General features: G+C 42.5%; 1 protein-coding gene across 4 annotated transcripts in view; it reads right to left on the bottom strand.

Moving 5' to 3' along the window:
* The window catches only part of ERG (ETS transcription factor ERG), a 280,170-nt gene that overhangs the window by 237,084 nt on the left and 23,441 nt on the right, over positions 1 to 19,645 (bottom strand). The window contains exon 1 of one of the 4 annotated variants that reach the window (XM_060098478.1): positions 10,732 to 10,800. The exons of the other annotated variants lie outside the window; for them this stretch is intronic. The gene's annotated coding sequence lies outside the window, so the exon portion shown is untranslated. Of the gene's footprint in view, positions 1 to 10,731; positions 10,801 to 19,645 lie in introns of those variants that run through there. 4 annotated transcript variants of the gene reach the window in all.

Below are 19,645 nucleotides of genomic sequence, written 5' to 3'. Positions count from 1 at the left end.
CATAAGGAATAGATTTTTTTTCAATAAATTAAAAAAATGGGGATTCTGAGCCATTAAAATCTGAGCCATCACTAAGATTTTAAGGATGCCACAGCAGCTGACTTTATCACGACCTCGGTGTGGCAGAAAAAGCATGGATTTAGGAGGCAGAAAGATATGGATTTGAATGTGGGTACCACCATTCACTATTATCCAAGGACAGGGCTTTCTGCCCACCAGTCCAGAGCTAAATTGAGTTGCCCCTTGCAGATGTGGTCAGGGGTCATCAGGTGGGGAGCAGCAGGCTGGTAAGTTTGGTCTGAAGAGCCTGGAAAGTGGAATCTCTTTGGAAGCCACTTACCCGCACTCACGGACACACAGACTTGTTGAGTTAGAAGGGCCTTAACCATAATCTAGCACACTTCACCCCTGGTCTCCGGGGAAGGAGCTGAGAATGATGCCAAGGGTTTTCACCATTTATTAAAAGAGCACAGACTACTGGAGGAGCGATTTTAAAGATGCCCATTAGGCATCCAAGTAATATGTCAAGTCAACAGCTGGATATAGGAATTTGAGTGTGGCAGGGCCATCAGAGATGGAGAAGTTTGGGAGTCACCAGCCCATGGGTGGTGTTGGAAGCCAGGGGGACTAAATGAGGTCACTCAGAGAGTAACAGACGAACCCCTTCTGTGAAAAAGGAATTATGGCAGATTACTGTGGATTATTGTTCCAACCCATAGCTCTGTCCCTCCTGTAAGAGAATAATGCAGCCCCACTCGCTGTCTGTGACTTGCCCTGGCCTTCCTGTGGGCACAGGGCACTCACCTCCCCATTAACTTTGGTCTTTCCCATGCACTTGGTTCTGACCAATAAACGTAGGCAAACGTGAAAGTGTACCCATTCCAGCAGGCAACTCCGAGAGGAATCACAGGACTCTGCTCACCCGTCAGCTTCTGCCCCAGCCACCCGGGACCCAGAAAGGAGCCCCACAGAGCCACATCTGACCTGTAGTCTTCCAAGTAAGAAATAAATATCTGTTGTTATAAGCCACCGAGAGTTTTAGGACGGTTTGTTACTGCAGCAAAAGCTAACTAATACATAAATGAAAATGATCACCACCAGTAGATACTTCCCAAAAAACAGAGTAAGTCTACTTCAAAGATGCCAGGGCCTCAAGCCTGAGAGTGATCCAGGCAGCTGTGCAAGGTCAGCCCAAGGCCAGACGATGAAATGGTCCACGTTTACCATCAGAACTTCCAGACTTCCCTTAGGTGCTCTCCACCCGACTCCCCACCAGTGCCTTTCCCACAGGGAAAACCTGCCCTGAAGAAAGGTTCTGCGATGAGCCATTGTGGTAACTCATTTCAACAAACAACTACAAGATGTATGGGCCAGCAGAGTTGCTTACGTACAAAGACGAACACAAGACAATCTTGGCCTTAGTGGGTTGACATCCAGTCTACTCACTGAGTGCAAAAGACTGGGAAATTGACAGAGGGCAGAGACTGCCTTGAACCACTGGGTAAACAAGCAAGCGACTGCTCTGTAATGCAGCCTGACCCAGCACCTGTGGAACTCTGGGTCATGCCCACACTGTTCAGGGGCAGTCCCAGGTATGCCAAGCCACAGGGAAGAAGGGTGGGCACACCCTGCAGTCACTACCACCTAAGGTGTCACCATCCACTGTGCCAGGACACAACCTGTCACGAGCCTTCCGTTCAGGAGGGGCACTGGATATGCCCTCATTTTGACCATAACCTGGGCTCTTCACTCTCCGCAGGTCAATACAACTCACCAAAGAGCATTCTTTGTGTTCTCAGGCAAATCAATGGAGGAGATTGAAGGCTGGCTGACATCTAGGAAAATGAGACTCTGCCATTCCTGAATGAAAGGTCTCTTAGGTCTCTTTCAATATCAAATAGCTAACACACACACACACACACATGCACACATGCACACACAGTTTGCATGAAGTAAACAGAAAGCAAATGAAAACACTGATTCATTTTTCTTGCAGCACAGATTAGATTCAAACTTAGAGAAGACCAGCCGAATGTAAGATCTTCATACATTATCTCTGAAATGTTTGTCATGCTCAAAATATGATTTCATTTATCTCTTCACCTGTCGGGTAGTGTCTGGGGGTTTTGTCACCTGAACTATAATAGCATGTTTGGCAGTATCACAGTGCAACAGAGCTTTTACACGTATTAGCTTGTTTTACACATCATTGTAGCAGAAAATGAAAGTCCTAGACTCAGATGTGTTGCTCCCTAAAGAAATGAAGCACATGTGTTGCTCTGCACGGACAGCACACCTCTGACAAAGGCATAGATGATCACCTACCCAGGAGGAATTGAACTTGAAATGAATCTATGCATTTGGGCCCCTTGCCTGTGACACACAGGAAACCTTCCATAATGAAACAAGGCAATTCGTAACATTCAGTCATTAGATTTCTTAAAGGACATCCTGGCTCTATCTTCACTAAAACATAATTTAAGTGAGCCATTTCTTCCCTAGCAAATTTTTTACAAAAGAAGTTTTAAAGCTCTCAGAGTTGTTGTCATCACAGAGCAAATAAAAACATTCTTGAGATGCTTTTCATTCTGAAGAGAGAAACTACTTATTAAATAATCTCAGCTTTCTTCATCCTTCAGGCTGCATTTGAAGCCTTAGGGTAAAGCTCTGAGCTGAGCCAACCATGGGACTTAGATGTCCTCACTCCTACCTTCTGGGTCACCTCTGGCCACTCCTCACCGTCCATCCTATGGTCTGGTCTCGGGGAACCGCTGACTGTCACCAGAATGCATAAGCACTAAGTGTCATGTTTTTGCATATGCCTCCTGGAAACTTCCTCCCTACTCAATCCAGCTAACTTGTGTTTGCCTTTAGACCCAGTGCACGCGCTGGCTCTTCTGAGAAGCCATCCTGGACCCCCGGACAGTCTTGGTGAAACGGCACTTCCATGGGTCCTTCTAGAGCACCTGTCTCCCTCCATCTTCATGTAACAACCTGGGTTTGACTCTCAGCTGCATCACTGGCCAGCTAGGCGACAATGGTAGGACCCCTCACAGAACAAACAAATTCAGCTACACAGCCATAGTTGGTAAGAAGAAGTGCCAGAAACACTGTATGTCATTTGGAAAGATGCACTGGCAAACAAAACAATGAAACTATCAAAACTTAAGCAGCATTTTACATTAAAAACATTTTTTTAAAGCTCAAAACAAAAAAAAGTACTTGCAAGAAACAGCCTTCATTGAAAAGCAACAGAAGCACGTGTTCAATATTTCATATATAAAATGAATGCTTTTGAAGACTTCTAGTGAAGAGGGACTTGGGTTGCAAAAACTAAAAACATAAAATTGTCAAGACATCCATGTAAAACTGCATCAGAGGAGTCTATTTGGGAAATGTTAGGTGAATCTGTGACCAAAAAAAAAAACCAAATAGATAGATCAAATACCACTTCCCAATGATATCCTAACTCAACGTTTTCAAGACAGGACAGACTGAAATTTTTTGTTCTAGTTCTGTGAAAAATGCCATTGGTAGTTTGATAGGGATTGAATTGAATCTGTAGATTGCTTTGGGTAGTAGAGTCATTTTTACAATGTTGATTCTTCCAATCCAAGAACATGGTATATCTCTCCATCTATTTGTATCATCTTTAATTTCTTTCATCAGTGTCTAATAATTTTCTGCATATAGGTCTTTTGTCTCCTTAGCTAGGTTTATTCCTAGATTGGAGGAATTGGGCTCCCTGACTTCAGACTATACTACAAAGCTACAGTAATCAAGACAGTATGGTACTAGCACAAAAACAGAAATATAGATCAATGGAACAGGATAGAAAGGCCAGAGATAAACCCAGGCACATATGGTCACCTTATCTTTGATAAAGGAGGCAAGAATATACAGTGGAGACAAGACAGCTTCTTCAATAAGTGGTGCTGGGAAAACTGGACAGCTACATGTAAAAGTATGAGGTTAGAACACTCCCTAACACCATACACAAAAATAAGCTCAAAATGGATTAAAGACCTAAAGGTAAGGCCAGGCACTATCAAACTCTTAGAGGAAAACATAGGCAGAACACTCTATGACATAAATCACAGCAAGATCCTTTTTGACCCACCTCCTAGAGAAATGGAAATAAAAACAAAAATAAACAAATGGGACCTAATGAAACTTCAAAGCTTCTGCACAGCAAAGGAAACCATAAACAAGATGAAAAGACAACCCTCAGGATGGGAGAAAATATTTGCAAATGAAGCAACTGACAAAGGATTAATCTCCAAAATTTACAAGCAGCTCATTTAGCTCAATAACAAAAAAACAAACAACCCAATCCAAAAATGGGCAGAAGACCTAAATAGACATTTCTCCAAAGAAGATACACAGATTGCCAACAAACACATGAAAGGATGCTCAACATCATTTATCATTAGAGAAATGCAAATCAAAACTACAATGAGATATCATCTCACACTGGTCAGAATGGCCATCGTTAAAAAATCTAGAAACAATAAATGTTGGAGAGGGTGTGGAGAAAAGGGAACACTCTTGCACTGTTGGTGGGAATGTAAACTGATACAGCCACTATGGAGAACAGTATGAATGTTCCTTAAAAAACTACAAATAGGGCTTCCCTGGTGGCTCAGTGGTCGAGAGTCCGCCTGCTGATGCAGGGGACATGGGTTCGTGCCCCGGTCCGGGAAGATCCCATATGCCACAGAGCAGCTGGGCCCATGAGCCATGGCCGCTGAGCCTGCACGTCCGGAGCCTGTGCTCTGCAACAGGAGAGGCCACGACAGTGAGAGGCCCGCGTACCACAAAAAAAAAAATAACTACAAATAGAACTACCACACAACACAGAAATCCCATTACTGGGCATATACCCTGAGAAAACCATAATTCAAAAAGAGTCATGTACCAAAATGTTCATTGCAGCTCTATTTACAATAGCCAGGACATGGAAGCAACCTAAGTGTCCACCCACAGATGAATGGATAAAGAAGATGTGGCACATATATACAATAGAATATTACTCAGCCATAAAAAAAAAATTGAGTTATTTGTAGTGAGGTGGATGGACCTAGAGTCTGTCATACCGAGTGAAGTAAGTCAGAAAGAGAAAAACAAATACCATATGCTAACACGTATATATGGAATCTAAGAGAAAAAAAAAAAGGTCATGAAGAACTGAGGGGCAAGACGGGAATAAAGACACAGACCTACTAGAGAATGGACTTGAGGACACGGGGAGGGGGAAGGGTGAGCTGTGACAAAGTGAGAGAGTGGCATGGACATATATACACTACCAAATGTAAAATAGATAGCTAGTGGGAAGCAGCCGCATAGTACAGGGAGATCAGCTCGGTGCTTTGTGACCACCTAGAGGGGTGGGATAGGGAGGGTGGGAGGGAGGGAGACGCAAGAGGGAAGAGATATGGGAACAGATGTATATGTATCACTGATTCACTTTGTTATAAAGCAGAAACTAACACACCATTGTAAAGCAATTATACTCCAATAAAGATGTTAATAAAAAAAAAAAAAAGGATGGGACAGAGAGCATAGCTACAATTCCAGGGATTTAACATGAAACAGTTGCCCAGCTTAAGGTGCATACACTTGAATATAAACTCAACAACTGCTTCCTTTCTAGAGAAACTCTTGTGCTACAAGGAAAAAATATGTCAGCTGCATAACATACTTAGTGACAGGACCTGAAAGTTAATGCAGTACATTCAATATTTCTGTCTTCCTTATGCGATATTATGGAAGATGAGCAGAAATGAACTCCAGTGTTTCTCTAAGAAACCAGTATTTTCCCAGCTTTTTAAAGATGTGAACTAGGCAGACTTGTTTATTCATCTGATCTCCTCAGTATTTTTAATTTTTTGTAAAAAGGAACATTTATTTATTTTTGGCTGGGTTGGGTCTTCATTGCTATGCACAGGCTTTCTCTAGCTGCAGTGAGCAGGGGCTACACTTCGTTGCAGTGCGCAGTCTTCTCATTGTGGTGGCTTCTCTTGTTGTGGAGCACAGGCTCTAGGCACATGGGCTTCAGTAGTTGTTGCAGGCGGGCTCAGTAGTCGTGGCTCGTGGGCTTTAGAGCACAGACTCAGTATTTGTGGCGCACGGGCTTAGCTGCTCCGCAGCATGTGGGATCTTCCTGGACCAGGGATCGAACCCGTGTCCCCTGCATTGGCAGGCGGATTCTTAACCACTGTGCCATCAGGGAAGTCTCTCCTCAGTATTTTTAAATATCATAATACTCCTAGGCAAAGAAGGGATGCAGTGTTTTTTCAATGTATGTCTTTATATAACTATGCATAAAAGAGTCTGGAACTATATAAAACAAAATAGTAATAACAGTGGATAACTCTACAGGGACATTACAGAGAGTTTTTTTCTTCCTTTTGCTTCTCTGTATTTATCATCTTTTTCTACCTGAATTCCACTCATGCCATTAAGAACTAAAGACCACAGAGTCATAAGAGGGTGACATGAGTTCAGCCATTTAAAAACAGCTTTAAGAGCTTTGCCTGTCTAAGGGATCACGTGAGCTGTCTATCACTGATGGACCCCACACGTTACCCAGAACCACAAAAACAACAGCATGAATGTGATGACCTTAGGATGCAGATGAGGAAGAGTCGGTTAAACAGACAACACCCCACCCCTAGCTACTGGGCCAAGCAAAGCGTTAGAGCATTCATTCCAGGATGTATCTAGAGCAGAATAACTGGGAACACAGCACAGTCTGCCAGCTGGGCAGCTCAAGAGTCTACCTGGCCACCTCCTTCCCAGGGTCTTGTTTCCCGTGGAAGTGGGGCCCTCCTGGGGAGGGGGGGCAGCCAGCACCTCCACTTCCCTTCCCCTCAAACCTCCCACCTCTTCCATCAACATACTCCAAGCTCTCAGAATAACCCGTTATCCACAGAGCCAACCAGGCTCGAGCACTTTTACACAATTTCTCATAAACAATCACTGTTCAATATATCTGTATTATTAACTTTTTTCTCTTTTATGAAAAGATAAAGAGAGCAGCAATAGACAGCTTTTGCTTATAAATGACTAGGGTCCTCCAAAGTGTCCCCCTTCTACCAAAGAATCCTAAACGAATTAATATTCTCATTATTATCACTGTGGTTATTACTATCACTATTATTACTAATGCTAAGTAATGACCTGTTTTTAGGTAGACGACATTTACAATTCAGTAGCAAAGTTTCCCACGCTGAGTTCACAATTCACAGCATCCTGCAGCCCTTGGACAGGAATATATAAAGCTCAGAGATGCCTGCTTAGAGACCTCTCCAGTGGGAAACAGTGACAGGTAAACCCTTGGAATAGGAGGTAGGAAACCTAAGCCCCTCCATCCCTGCTCAAGCTCTAAGCAGGGAACCTGAGACCAATCAGCCACTCTCTCTGCCATAGACCAGAGGCAATTATAACTGACTTCCAGGACTGGTACACCAGGACCCTAGGACATCCTCCACCAGGAGTTTCTCATCACAGTCAAAGCAACAGACAATTCATTTTAGTTGTAAGCAACAGAGATAACATTGACTTCTTTTTATCATTGTATTTATTGTCAGTTGATACTTACCCTACAACCCTCATTTTCTTCTATAGTTATATTTGCTAGTATAAAGAATCCATTTTGCACCAGACACATTTAAACATGTCAAACATATCTTTTCTGTTCATTATTACGTTCTCTACATCCTTCCTACATGAGCCCCTCAAGTGAATATGGACAAACAAGACACTGGGCACATTTTGAAACTTTCACTGTCACAGAGTCTCAGGAAAATTGAGAATAAGCTGGACATCTGAATTCAATATTCTATTCGTTTCATCTATGGCTCTGTGATTTAAGAAATAACGTTGACTTTTTAAAATGGTAGCTTTTCAAAACAAGCAACCTAATTTAAAAATGGGCAAAGGGCTTGAACAGACAGTTCTCCAAGGAAGATAGGCAGATGGCCAATAAGCACAAAGATGTGTTCAACACCATCAATCATTTATGAAATGCAAATCCAAACCACAATGAGATACCACTTCACAGCCATTAGGATGGCTACTATCAAAATAACAGACAGTAACTAGTGTTGGTGAGAATGTGGAGAAATTGGAACCTCTGGGCATTACTGATGGGAATACAAAATGGTGCAGCCACTGTGGAAGAGTGAATGGCGGTTCCTCAAAAAGTTAAGCATAAAAGTACCACGTGACCCATTAATTTCACTTCTGCATATATATACAAAAGAATTGAGAGCAGAGAATCAGATACTTGCATGCCAATGTTCACAGCAGCACTACTCACAGCCGCCAACAGATAGAAATGACCCAAATGTACATCAACAGATGAACAGATAAACACAGTTCCATATTATTCAGCCTTAAAAGGGAATGAATTTCTGAAACATGGTACAATATGGATGAACCTTGAAGATATTATGCTGAGTGAAATAGGCCAGACACCAAAAGACAAATACTATATGATTCCACCTATATAAGGTCCCTACAGTAGTCAAATTCATAAAGACAGTAAGCAGAATAGAAGTTACTAAGGGCTAGGGGGCTAGAGGAATGGGGCGCATTATGGACTTAATGTTTGTGTTCTCCTAAAACTCACATGTTAAAGCCCTAACTGCCAATATGATGATACTTGGAGATGGAGCCTTTTGGAGGTAATTAGGTCCTGAGGGGAGCCTCCATGATTGGATTATAAGTGCCCTTAAAATATAAGAAGAGACAAAAGAAAGTTTGCTTCTCTCTGTTTCTGCCATGTGAGGACACAGCAAGAAGGCAGTTGTCTGCAAGCAGGAAGAGGGCTCTCACCAGAACACGACCATGCTGGTACCCTGATCTTGGACTTCCCAGACCCCAGAACTGTAAGAAATGTATGTTATTGAAGCCATCCATACTACAATTTTCTTATAGAAGCCTGAGCTGAATAAGACAAGGTACAGAGTTTCCATTTGTGATGATGAATAAGTTCTAGAAATGGACAGTGGTGGTGGTTACACAATATTGTGAATATACTTCCTACCACTGAACTGCACACTTACAAATGGCTACAATGGTGAATTTTGTTATATTTCACCAGAATATAATTTTGTTTAATGGTGGCTTAAATCATATCAAAATAGTTAGATAAAGACTGCTATGATTATCAGAGACCCAACGCCTTCTGTTTTGACGTTCTACTACCTGAACACACAGCTTACTTCTTGTAACAAGATGGCTGCTCCAACTCCAGTCATCACATCAGCAATCCAGCAAGTGGAATGGGGAAAGGAAAGGAGAAGGGCATACGTTTCCCTTGAAAGACTCTACCTGGAAGGTCAACTTCCTAGAAGTTGCCTGCAGCCCTTCTGTTCACATTCTATTGGCCAGAACATAGTCACATGGCTGCACTCAGCTGCAAAGGAAGCTGGGAAATGTAGTCTTTGTTCCAGGCACCGACCTTCTCAGCTAACATTCAGGAGTTCCGTGACTGAGGGAGAAGGGAAGGATGAGGACTGACAGAACACAAGCCATCTCTGCATATGTTGAAAATCACCTTGCAAATGTTTTCCGGCACAAAGTTGCAAATCTTCAAGATTTCCTAGGATCACAATGCAGAAAGGGGTAGCTTTAAGAAATCGCTGTGACCAAGTGAGTACTTTCTTCTTTGGTAAGCTCACTTGGCAGCATACAAGGAATCTGGACCCTTATAGGGATATGCAATACAAAAGTTGTTATTCACCATGTACTCCAAGGAATCAGTACAGCTAAATTGAGAAGCAATTAAAGAAAGAAAGAAAAAAAGCAAAAGAAAGCAAGAAAAGGGGATGGAGAGAAGGGAGGGAGGGAGGAAGGGAGGGAAAAAGAAAGAAAATAAGAAGAAAATTTTAAACAAAAAGATGAATATAAAGATCACTTTCCTAATGCCTCACCCCATCCATTTTGTAGAATTTCAAACACCTGGAATAACTGAATACAAAGAAAAGCCCTTATGACCTGGGCTGCGTTCAGCTTTAGCAGAGACCAGGAAGCATCCACTGGTACATTCGCGACATTTCAGGTGGGTGACAAACACTTGCCGTTTCCAGGGCACCCCCCCCCTCAACTCTGAATGCCTCCTGCCCTCAAGGAAAAAGATTCAGCACCTTCCAAACGCTCCCTCCCCTACACTTTGTTTCCTATGAAGGCTGTCTTTGGTTGAAAATTTCAGAGGCCAAGTACAGGGTTTCACATATTCACGCAGTTAAGAGAGAGGATGAGAGTTCTTATGAGTCACAGAAAATTTGGTTTCAAAAACAAATGGCATCAGGCAGAATCAGAAACACTGAACGCCCACATGCCTCGTCTCCTTAAAGCACACTGGGGGAAATGTTGCTTTTAGTGGTAACCTAACATTCTGTTGCTGCTATATATGTCACTTTCAGCAGAGGCGAAATAGCTAACAGCCTGGGAAGACTTTTATAGCCTTCTCATCCTTTTTAAGGGATGGCGTCGTCCCAATTTTGACCTTCCTCTTACTACTTTCCTTTCCTTTGGACAAAATCCATGCAAGCCTCAGTAATTCTACAACAACTCTGTGTGACTGCGTATGCACACCTGATTCCCATGCCTTTCTCGTCCCCTGTTTTGGAAGAGATCTATGTGTACATAGAGGTATAAAGCCCCCATACCCCTGTTCCGGCAGCCACAGCCCTTATCCCAACTCAGCCCTCCTGGCATTACCTGTCTCCTGCCACCGATTCAAGTCAGGAAGCACTTCAGACCCAGGCCTGCAAACAAAATCCCATAGACAGTTCTAGAGGGTGTGCTTGGCTGAGGAAGCAAGCTTAAATGGCTTCTGCTTGAATCATCCCTCCACCAGCATCACCCCTACAGAAAGTCATCTCTTGAGTTTTAGAATGCTTTAAACCCTCCCTTTTATTTTTTAGCATTTATTATCCATCTCATATTACAGCTTTTCATATGTCTTATCTCTAAGGGAATCACACATTCTAGTTCGTCCAAGACAGTTCTAGTTTGGCCCGTTGTCAATATAATTATTCATTGTGTCTTCTTTCACTTCGAGTTTGGAAGAAAAATTACACAGACACCCAACTAATCTCTCCAATGTGTGTCACCTCCTTGATAATAGGAAAGATTCTGTCCTGGCAACCTTTCCATTATGCAAGGAGTCTCCCCTCATATAGCAGCTGACCCAGGTGGGTACAAATAGGTATCTGTTGAAAGGAAGGAAGGGAGGGAGGGAGGGAGGAAAGAAGAACTCTCTCCTACTTCTCCTCTTGCTCAAAATCCAGCCATGAGCCCAATATAAGGACAAGTGTTAGAAAAAATTACTTGAAAGAGCAGGATTCTCCCCTCATAGGGAGGGATATAACCCAGTGGATGAAAGTAAGACTCTGTCCAGATTCAAATTCTGATTCCATAATTTACTATCTATATGACTTTGAGCAAGCTGACTAACCTTTGCTGCCTCCATTTTCTTATCCCTAAAATGGGTAGAGTAAAAGTGACTCCCTATGCACAAATGGCCATCACGCACAGGAAAAGATGCTCAGTATCACTAATCATTAGAAAAATGCAAATCAAAACCACAATGAGATACCACTACATACCCATTAGGATGACTAATATGAAAAAGAAAAGAACATGTGTTGACCAGGATATGGAGAAATTGGAACCCTTGCACACTGTTGGTGGGACTGTAAAATGGTGCAACTGCTATGGAAAATAGGATGGAGGTTCCTCAAAAAATTAAACATAAAATAACCATACGATCCAGTAATTCCACCTCTGGGTATTTACTCAAAAGAATTGAAAGCAGAGTCTTGAAAAGATATTTGCACACTCATGCTTATAGCAGCCTTCTTCTTACTGGCCAAGGGGTGGAAGCAACCCAAGTGTCCATCAACAGATGCCCACATAAAGAAAATGTGGTATATACATATAATGAAACATTATTCAGCCTTAAGAAAGAAGGAAGTTCTGTTACATGCTATAACATGGATGAACCTTGGGGACATTAGGCTTGGTGAAATAAGCCAGTCACAGAAGGACAAATACTGTATGATTCCACTTATATGAGGTACCTAAAGTAGTCAAATGTATAGTATAACGGTGGTTACCAGGGACGGGAGGGAACCAGGATGGGGAATTAGCATTTAATGGGGACAGAATTTTACATATGCAAGATGAAATAGTTCTACAGATCTGCTTTGAAACAATGTGAATATACTTAACACTACTGACTGTACACTTAAAAATGGTTAAAACAGTCAATTTTATATTATGTGGTTTTTACCACATGGACAAAAAAATTATCATTAAAAACATATTGTCATATGAATTAAACCAGTTCATACATGTAAAGCACAGAACACTGCCTGGCACAGAGTGAATGTCTTGTAAATGACATCTTCATCAATGAATCCACATATTTTGTTCCATACTACATCAACATGTGTGAATTATTTTGGGTTTGGTTTGGTGTCTTTTTACTTGTTTGGGCTTTTGTTTTCTTACTTCTTTTCATCTTCTCGGTTTTCCATATCATGTATTGCTCTCTATGGCTAACTGTTTTAGAAGCTTTACACATTCTATTTTTAAATTATTCATTTTAGGATAACAGTAAAAACGTATAATATGAATTTCTTAAGAAAACAATCAACCGCCAACTATTCAATTTCCTAGGATACAATCTTAAGTTTGGATTACTCTCTTTGCATAGACGTTTTGAGAGCCTTCCTATTTACTATGAGCGTGCAGCAGCTGATCAAAAGGAGACGTGGTTGTTTTCAAAAGCAGTATGACGGGGCTGCCCCAGAGCTAACACAGTCAGAAGCATAAAGCCCAGATCACAAAATATAATGGTCCCAGATTTCTTAGGGACCATTCTGGACATGAATTTCTAAGAAGAACATTGATTAAAAAAAGAATATATCCAGAAAAATGGGCTCCCCTGGTGGTGCAGTGGTTGGGAGTCCACCTGCCGATGCAGGGGACGCGGGTTCGTGCCCCAGTCAGGGAGGATCCTGCATGCCGCGGAGCGGCTGGGCCCGTGGGCCATGGCCACTGGGCCTGCATGTCCAGAGCCTGTGCTCCGCAACGGGAGAGGCCACAACAGTGAGAGGCCCGCGTACCTCAAAAAAATAAATAAATAAATAAATAAATAAAATAATATATCCAGAAAAATAAAACTAATATATGATAGCCCTAAAAAATATGTTATATGAAATAGGGGATTAAAAATTAGTCGTGTTTTATCTGAAAAAGAGAAGTTTAAGGAAATACTCATTTGAAATATATGAAGGTCGGTCAAATGTTCACACATTCACTTGTTCAGTTTTGAGGTTATTTGGTAAATATTTATTGTAAGATTTTTAAGAATCAAGCACTGTGCTAGGTGTTAAGAGTACCAATCATGAGCAAAAACAACCACTTTACTGTGTTATCCGAGAAGGGATAAGTAGACAGGGTGAAGGAGAAAATCTGAGGTCACTCAAAAGAAACACATACTGATAAACAGCTATCTTGCAGTGGAAAGGGCTATTTAGTGAGGGAGTGAGGTCCCCATCCCTGGGGCTACGCAGGCAAAAGCAATATGAGCATTAAGAACGTGGAGAAGAAACTTCTACACTAGGTTCTAAATAGATGTAGTGAAGGTAACAATCTACCTCTCTTCCAACCAGAAACTCTATGAAATCCAGTTTTAAAGCACACTGAGTGGAGAGAATGCCGCTACATTCAGAGTGACCTCAAGATAAAATGCTTAGAAAAGCTTCACTACTCATTCAACATGACAACCTGATAGGAGACCTAAAATGAGGTAGATCTATACTAAGTCTGCAACATTTATTATATCAAATATAACCATGTGTCTTCACATGGGTGCATACTGATGATCCATTATTAGAATCTCAATGTAAATTACAAGAGCACAGCAGTTCCTCTACAGGTAGCATCCTTCCCTCACATATTTCATTCCAGCTTTGAAAACAATCATGAAAGTGATTGCTAAAACTTGGAAGTAACCAAGATGCCCTTCAATAGGTGAATGGATAAACCAGCTGTGGTACATCCATACTGTGGAATATTATTTGGCTATGAAAAGAAATGAGCTAGCGAGCCACAGAAGGATGTGGAGGGGGCTTAAGTGCATATTACTAAGAAAAAGAAGCCCCCTTAAAGTCACAGTGCTGTGTGATTCCAACTATATGACATTCTGGAAAAGGCAAAATATTGAGACAGTGAAGAGGTCAGTGTTCATCATAGGTTCAAAGGGATGAATTGTTGGAACACGGGGGATTTTTAGGACAGTAAAACTATTCAGTATGGTACAGTAAAGGGGACTGTATAGCACTAGACGTTAGTTAAAATCCATAGAAAGTACAACACAAAGAATGAACCCTAATGTAAACAATGGACTTTAGTTAATAATAACGTATCAATATTGGTTCATCAATTATAACAAAAGCACCACACTTAAAAACAAACAAAAAACTACACTGAAAAAAATAAAAATAAAAATATTAAAAAAAACTACACTGAGATAGAAAAAATTTAATAGATTCAGAGATAAGTAAATAGTAAGTAATTAAAGTAATGAAAAAATCATGAAACTTCACAGGCCCGTCTTCCTTTAAGGGGGAAAAAATGTTCTCATCTCTAAAACCCAAAAACTATTGCAAAAGAATTCAACGTGATATTTTTAAAGCACAATTATTGAGTATAAAATGCAGTGTGACAACACATAACTTTGCAATAACTTTCTGTGTTTAGGTAAGGTCAACTGTACAGTTGAAGGCTGAGCTGTAGATGTTTGGGGTCACAGTGACAGAGATCCCCTCTGGCTATTACCACACATGTTCAAACATGGTTGACCCCAGCGGGACTAAGGGTGGAATGAGATGCAGGAAATAAGATACTGGGCAGGGTCCCCACTTTGCCAATCACGAGTTCTGCAACGTTGGGCAACTGACTTTGACGGGTGTCTGTTTTCTCACACAAGAAGTCAACAGAACAGACCAGCCAGCAGTTTTGATATTGGTCTCCAGTGGAAGAGAGAGGCTGGGTACAGTGGGGATGGGAGGATAGGGAGGGGCAAGAGGGGACTGGCTTCCACCAAAAGAGTTCCCCTCTTTTGGGGGAGGTTTTACTTACTGGGCTTTTGTGCACAATTTTATTTGAACAGAGACCTCCTTAGCTAAAAAAAAAGAAAAAGAAAATTAAAAGAGACATCTGGTGCCTTTTCCCTGAAGGTATTTGCTCGTGCCAAGGAATGAAGCACCTGTGGGTGAGGAACAGATGAAAGCTGGGAATATAAAAACTTGAGAGAACCATTTTTTCATTTCAAAGGGGATTATCGAAGGCAGAATGTACTTTGGCTCCTATAAACCCGTCCAATATCTCATCTCCCACCTTGGCCCACTGCTGCACTTCTGCAGGATGTTATCCAAAGAGTTCCTCTCCCATTCCAATGGCCTAAGGGGGGAAGATTCTACCTGAAATACTGGGGCCCATGTTTGGAGGGATGGGTGAGTGTCATCTGAGTATCTGTCCTACTTAGAAGGAAGCAAATATTTACTCAAAAGCATTTAATAAATAATAAGACCATGATCAAAAAGGAAAGGGAAAACACCCATTATAGTTTACATACAAGAATCATGGACTCTTCAGTTATAAGAGACTTTAAATGAGGAGGGAAATAAAGCCACAGAGGAGAAAAATGTTGTGAAATGTTACATAATAGGAGGTAGACTTGGGATCCAAAGCTGGTACTGCCAGTGATGATCTATTCTAAGTGAAGATCTAGATGAGAATCCTTCTACTCAGGCACCAGCCTCTCTGTGTTTGCTAGTCAGTGTAAAATGCATCTCAAATGTTTTGCCTTCCCAGTCTTCGGAAAGCCACATAGGCATGTCTATGCATTCATGTCTGTGTGTGTGTCATTGCATATGTGCCTGCCTTTCTGTTGAAGCTCACAAAAGAATATGACCTACCTGCAAATTAGCAAACAGAACCTGACTGAATGAAGAAACACTTGATTGAGAGTTTAAGAAACAACCATTTGGGGCTTCCCTGGTGGTGCAGTGGTTAAGAATCCACCTGCCAATGCAGGGGACACAGGTTCGAGCCCTGGTCTGGGAAGATCCCACATGCCATGGAGGAACTAAGCCTGTGTGCCACACTGAGCCTGTGCTCTAGAGCCCGTGAGCCACAACTACTGGAGGCTGCATGTCCAGAGCCCGTGCTCTGCAACAAGAGAAGCTACCACAATGGGAAGCCCACACACCACAACGAAGAGTAGCCCCTGCTCACCGCAACTAGAGACAAGCCCGCATGCAGCAATGAAGACACAACACAGCCAAAAATTAATTAATTAATTAATTAATTTTAATAAAAGAACAGAAAAAAAAAGTTGAAGAAACAACCATTTGGATTTCTTACTGCCATCAAAACTTGAATGTTAAAAGTAGTCTTTACTTGACTCAATTTTTTGAAGGATACCATGGTGTAGTGGAAAGAACCCACAATTTGGAAAAGACCCTGCACTACTAACTAGATGTCCATAGGAAGTGACTTAATATCTCCAAGTTTCAGTTTCTCAATTTAAAAGGAGGACTGGGGACCTTCAAGATGACAGAGGAGTAAGACGTGGAGATCACCTTCCCTCCCACAAATACATCAAAAATACATCTACATGTGGAACAACTCCTACAGAACACCTACTGAATGCTGACAGAAGACCTCAGACTTCCCAAAAGGCATGAAACTCCCTGCATACCTGGGTAGGGCAAAAAGAGAAAAGGAAAAACAGAGACAAAAGAATAGGGACGAGGGCTTCCCTGGTGGTGCAGTGGTTGAGAGTCCGCCTGCCGATGCAGGGGACACAGGTTCGTGCCCCGGTCCAGGAAGATCCCACATGCCGTGGAGCGGCTGGGCCCATGAGCCATGGCCGCTGAGCCTGTGCGTCCGGAGCCTGTACTCTGCAGCGGGAGAGGCCACAGCAGTGAGAGGCCCGCGCACCGCAAAAAAAAAAAAAAAAAAAAAAAAGAATAGGGACGAGACCCACACCTTGGGGAGGGAGCTGTGAAGGAGGAAGTTTCCACACACTAGGAAGCCCCTTCACTGGCGGAGACGGGGGGTGGCAGGGGGGAAGCTTTGGAGCCACAGAGAGTGCAGTTTTGGAGCCACAGAGAGTGCAGCAACAGGGGTGTGGAGGGCCAAGCAGAGAGATTCCCACACAGAGGATCGGTGCCAACCAGCACTCACCAGCCGGAGAGGCTTGTCTGCTCACTGGCCAGGACGGGTGGGGGCTGGGAGCTGAGGCTCAGGCTTCAGAGGTCAGACGCCAGGGAGAGGACTGGGGTTGGCTACGTGAACACAGCCTGAAGGGGGTTAGTGCACCATAGCTATCCAGGAGAGAGTCCAGGAGAAAGTCCGGAACCGCCTAAGAGGCAAGAGACCATTGTTTCCAGGTCCATGAGGAGAGGGGATTCAGAGCACTACCTAAACGAGCTCCAGAGATGGGCACAAGCCACAGCTACCAGCGTGGACCCCAGAGACAGGCATGAAACGCTAAGGCTGCTGCTGCAGTCACCAAAAAGCCTGTGTGCGAGCACATGTCACTGTCTACACCTCCCCTCCCAGAGACTGTGCAGCCCGCCACTGCCAGGGTACTGTGATCCAGGGACAACTTCCCCGGGAGAGTGCACGGCTCGCCTCGGGCTGGTGCAACGTCTCGCCGGCCTCTGCCCCCGCAGGCTCACCCCGCATCCGTACCCCTCCCTCCCCTCGGCCTGAGTGAGCCAGAACCCCAGGGTCAGCAGCTCCTTTAACCCCGTCCTGTCTGAGCAAAGAACAGACGCCCTCAGGCGACCTACACACAGAGGCGGGGCCGAATCCAAAGCTGAACCCCGGGAGCTGTGCGAACAAAGAAGAGAAAGGCAAATCTCTCCCAGCAGCCTCAGGAGCAGTGGATTAAATCTCCACAATCAACATGATGTACCCTGCACCTCTAAAATACCTGAATAGACAACGAATCACCCCAAAATTGAGGAGGTGGACTTTGGGAGCAACTGCAGACTTGGGGTTTGCTTTCTGCATCTAATTTGTTTCTGGTTTTATTTTTGTTTTCGTTTAGTATTTAGAGCTTATAATCATTGGTAGATTTGTTTATTGATTTGGTTGCTCTCTTCATTTTTTTTAAATATATATATTTTTTCCTTTTTCTCTTTTTGTGAGTGTGTATGTGTATGCTTCTTTGTGTGATTTTGTCTGTATAGCTTTGCTTTTACCATTTGTCCTGGGGTTCTGTCAGAGTTTTTTGTTTTTTTGTTTTTTTTGGTATAGTTTTTAGTGCTTGATATCATTGGTGGATTTGCTTTTTGGTTTGGTTGTTCTCTTCTTTTTTTTAATTACTTTTTTATTTTTAATAATTATTTTTTTTCTTTCTTTCTTTCTTTTTTCTCCCTTTTCTTCTGAACCGAGTGGCTGACAGGGTCGTGGGGCTCTGGCCAGGTATCAGGCCTAAGCTTCTGAAGTGGGAGAGACGAGTTCAGGACACTGGTCCACCAGAGAGCTTCCAGCCCCATGTAATATCAAACGATGAAAGCTCTCCCAGAGATCTCCATCTCAACATGAAGACCCAGCTCCACTCGACAACCATCAGGCTACAGTGCTGGACACCCTATGCAAAACAACTAGCAACACAGGAACACAACCCCACCCATTAGCAGAGAGGCTGCCTAAAATCATAGTAAGTTCACAGACACCCCAAAATATACAGTGGAGAGAAGACAGCATGTTCAATAAGTGGCGCTGGGAAAACTGGACAGCTACATGTAAAAGAGTGAAATTAGAACACTCCCCAACAACATACAGAAAAATAAACTGAAAATGGATTAAAGACCTAAATGTAAGGCCAGACACTATAAAACTCTTAGAGGAAAACACAGGCAGAACTCCCTATGACATAAATCACAGCAAGATCCTTTTTGACCCACCTCCTAGAGAAATGGAAATAAAAATAGAAATAAATAAATGAGACCTAATGAAACTTAAAAGCTTTTGCACAGCAAAGGAAACTATAAACAAGACGAAAAGACAACCCTCAGAATGGGAGAAAATATTTGCAAAGGAGGCAACTGACAAAGGATTAATCTCAAAAATATACAAGCAGCTCATGCAGCTCAATATCAAAAAGCAAACAACCCAATCCAAAAATGGGCAGAAGACCTAAATGGACATTTCTCCAAAGAAGATGGCCAACAAACACATGAAAAGCTGCTCAACCTCACTAATTATTAGAGAAATGCAAATCAAAACTACAATGAGGTATCACCTCACACCAGTCAGAATGGCCATCATCAGAAAATCTACAAACAATTAATGCTGGAGAGGGTGTGGAGAAAGGGGAACCCTCTTGCACTGTTGGTAGGAATGTAAATTGATACAGCCACTATGGAGAACAGTATGGAGGTTACTTAAAAAACTGAAAATAGAACTACCATACAACCCAGCAATCCCACTACTGGGCATATACCCCAAGAAAACCATCATTCAAAAAGAGTCATGTACCACAATGTTCATTGCAGCACTATTTACAATAGCCAGGACATGGAAGTAACCCAAGTGTCCA

The sequence above is a fragment of the Mesoplodon densirostris genome, chromosome 5, assembly GCF_025265405.1.
Source record: "Mesoplodon densirostris isolate mMesDen1 chromosome 5, mMesDen1 primary haplotype, whole genome shotgun sequence".
Taxonomy (NCBI): domain Eukaryota; kingdom Metazoa; phylum Chordata; class Mammalia; order Artiodactyla; family Ziphiidae; genus Mesoplodon; species Mesoplodon densirostris.
Note: the sequence above shows the minus strand (reverse complement) of the source record. Positions and strands in the feature narration are given on the sequence as shown.